The sequence below is a fragment of the Chiloscyllium plagiosum genome, unplaced genomic scaffold (assembly GCF_037043375.1).
Source record: "Chiloscyllium plagiosum isolate Xiang-an unplaced genomic scaffold, Cpla_swu_hap1 HiC_scaffold_21, whole genome shotgun sequence".
Lineage (NCBI taxonomy): Eukaryota > Metazoa > Chordata > Chondrichthyes > Orectolobiformes > Hemiscylliidae > Chiloscyllium > Chiloscyllium plagiosum.
Window position 1 is genome coordinate 99,041,257 of NW_028270159.1, and position 2,424 is coordinate 99,043,680.

A 2,424-nucleotide genomic window follows, 5' to 3' on the forward strand; every position below is an offset into this window, starting at 1 on the left:
CTGAGTCACCTTCACGTCTCTGGTTGCTGAGTGACTCACAAAGAAGGAATTTCACCAGAGCTGCAACTGCTTCACTTCTCCACTCGCCCTCCCCGTTTACATTTTCCTGATGGTCAGTGATTTAAAGAAAACCAAATGGATGCGATGTCATTCTGTAGCCTCTCTGTCGATTCCTCCGTTTCAGTTCCAACATGACTTAGATCTCGGGGCGGATCTTAATACTAGCGACGCTATGAATGCGCAAGTCGAAAGGTTCCTCTGAGAGTGCAATTTCTTTCATTGCTGTTGCTGATTGAATGAGCCACTAACGTGCGAATTGCTCCAAAACATGATTCAGGATATCTGGTGCCAATTCTCGCACATTGAATAACGATTGACAGCTTCCAAATGAGGTCTTTCTGAGACGGCTTTGGGGTACATTTGACAGGCAGACAAGTTCAGAAATTCGTGGTGCGCTGTGACACCAGAGCATCTGCTTCTTTCCTGTCTTTGAACCGAGCCGCCTGCGCAAGGAAGGCAAATGCGCTACTGCTTTTCGTGGAAGGATCAGAAGGCGGTAACTGCACTCTCCAACAGAATGGCATATGATCAGAACCAGGTTGGAGAAAAACTTAACAACGCTTTGCACTGTAATTAAATGGAATTGCATTACATTTCACTCCCAGAGCAGATTTGATCAAGCAAATTCAAAGGCAGGTTTGCAGATGGGAAAGCGTGCAAGAAAGCTCAGCTCTTGTCCATGCAGTTGAAGAACAAAACAGTTTCTGCCCAGTTTCGAACTGGGGACCTTTCGCGTGTTAGGCGAACGTGATGACCACTACACTACAGAAACAAGCCGCAGCCGGCCGTGCTGCGGCACAGTTGCGTCCAGCACTGAAAGTTGAATCCGTTCTTCTTTTTACAACGCGCTGTCCGTTCCCAATAGCTCGTTGTTGTCCAGCGTAATCGACATCTTGAAAACGTAAAAAAAAAGACACGTTAAATTGATGACAAAATATAGACAAAGATGTCGTCGATGTTTGTACCGTAGGGCGAGGTGGAATAGGCTGGGACGACTTTCCCTGCAGCGTAACAGCTGCGACATGACCTTATGGAAGGGTGGTAAACTGAGTATTTACGTGTTTTACCTAAGTTGGTGTGAGTTGAAAACTCGACAGCATAGCTTTAATGTGAGTGGGCTGAAAGTGACAAAGGACCTGAGGCACATTTCCCATAAAGAAGGTTGTGCGTGTTTGGAGTGATCTACCAGAGGAAGTGGAGGAGGCTATTACACTCAGAAAATTGCAAAGGTAATCGGTTGAGTTTCTGGATAGGATGCGTTCAGAGGGATTGGGGCCTAAAGGTTGGGGAACGGGACTTGTTTAACTTTGGCTATGTGGTGAGCATGGACGAGGTCCACCGAAGTATCTTTTTCCACGGTGTACCCCAATAACGTCACGTTGCTTCCACCGGCTTTAAAGGATTACTTTTTAGCGGAGTTTGCCATCGCAGTCTGTGGTACAATCATTTCGTCTGTTCGACTGCTCACGGGAAAGGTAGTATTGTGAAACACTGCAGAAACGAACGACTTCCTTACTTTAGCTCCGACTGACCATACTCTGTGAAATTTTCCCAGATCCTCAGCTGAGGATTTTTGCTGCTGGAAGTTACCTCAGAAACCCTGTTAAATCGAAATGTATTGAGCGAATCGCAAAACAGAAAGCATTTAACACGGAACACAAACAAAACTGGCATACCTCATGCATTTTCAGACACAGAGATGCATGAATGCTAAATGTGATACAATCCGAGGGCATGAGTCATAAGGTAATCTCACAACTAACAACAGGGCATTTCCAAACGACTCTTTCAAACATACTGCAGCCTTACTGAACCATGACTTTCCAGACAATGCTGAAAAGAGAGGAAGAAAGAACATAATAAGAATTGGCCGTAAAAAGTGAATTTCACCAAGCACAGTCTCGATTAGATTACCTTTCCCTTCCGATGTTTCCAGGACGGAAATGAAGGAAATTCAACAAGGTATGACATCGAAATTCATTGGAATGATTTTCCCATTAGCTAGAAACCCAAATAACAACGAGTAGAGTCACCGTAGGACTTCGTTTCACAACAACGATGAAATAACAGTCTCCATTCGGTTTCAGAAAAAGCTCAACTTGCCTGGGACGGCAGAACTGTTTGCGATTTACCGAGCGGGAGGCGAACACGATCATGAGAGTAGAGACATTTTGCAATATTTGGCAGTATCCCACACCACAGTTAGTTCCCTGGGAAGCAAACCCATTTTACTTTTGTTTTCGACATCAATATACAGTGGGCACCGAAACAGCATTTTAACAAGCTGCAGCGTTGGAGTTGATCAGCAGAAATGGCAGTGGTGGGATGCGAACCCACGCCCCTTTCGAGACTGGAACCTGGATC

At 45.3% G+C, this 2,424-nt stretch overlaps 1 non-coding gene across 1 annotated transcript; it reads right to left on the reverse strand.

Moving 5' to 3' along the window:
• Positions 1 to 759: 759 nt before the first annotated feature.
• trnav-aac (transfer RNA valine (anticodon AAC)) lies at positions 760 to 832 on the reverse strand. The gene has a single exon. It is a non-coding gene; the product is annotated as a tRNA-Val (tRNA).
• Between the last annotated feature and the right edge of the window lie 1,592 nt (positions 833 to 2,424).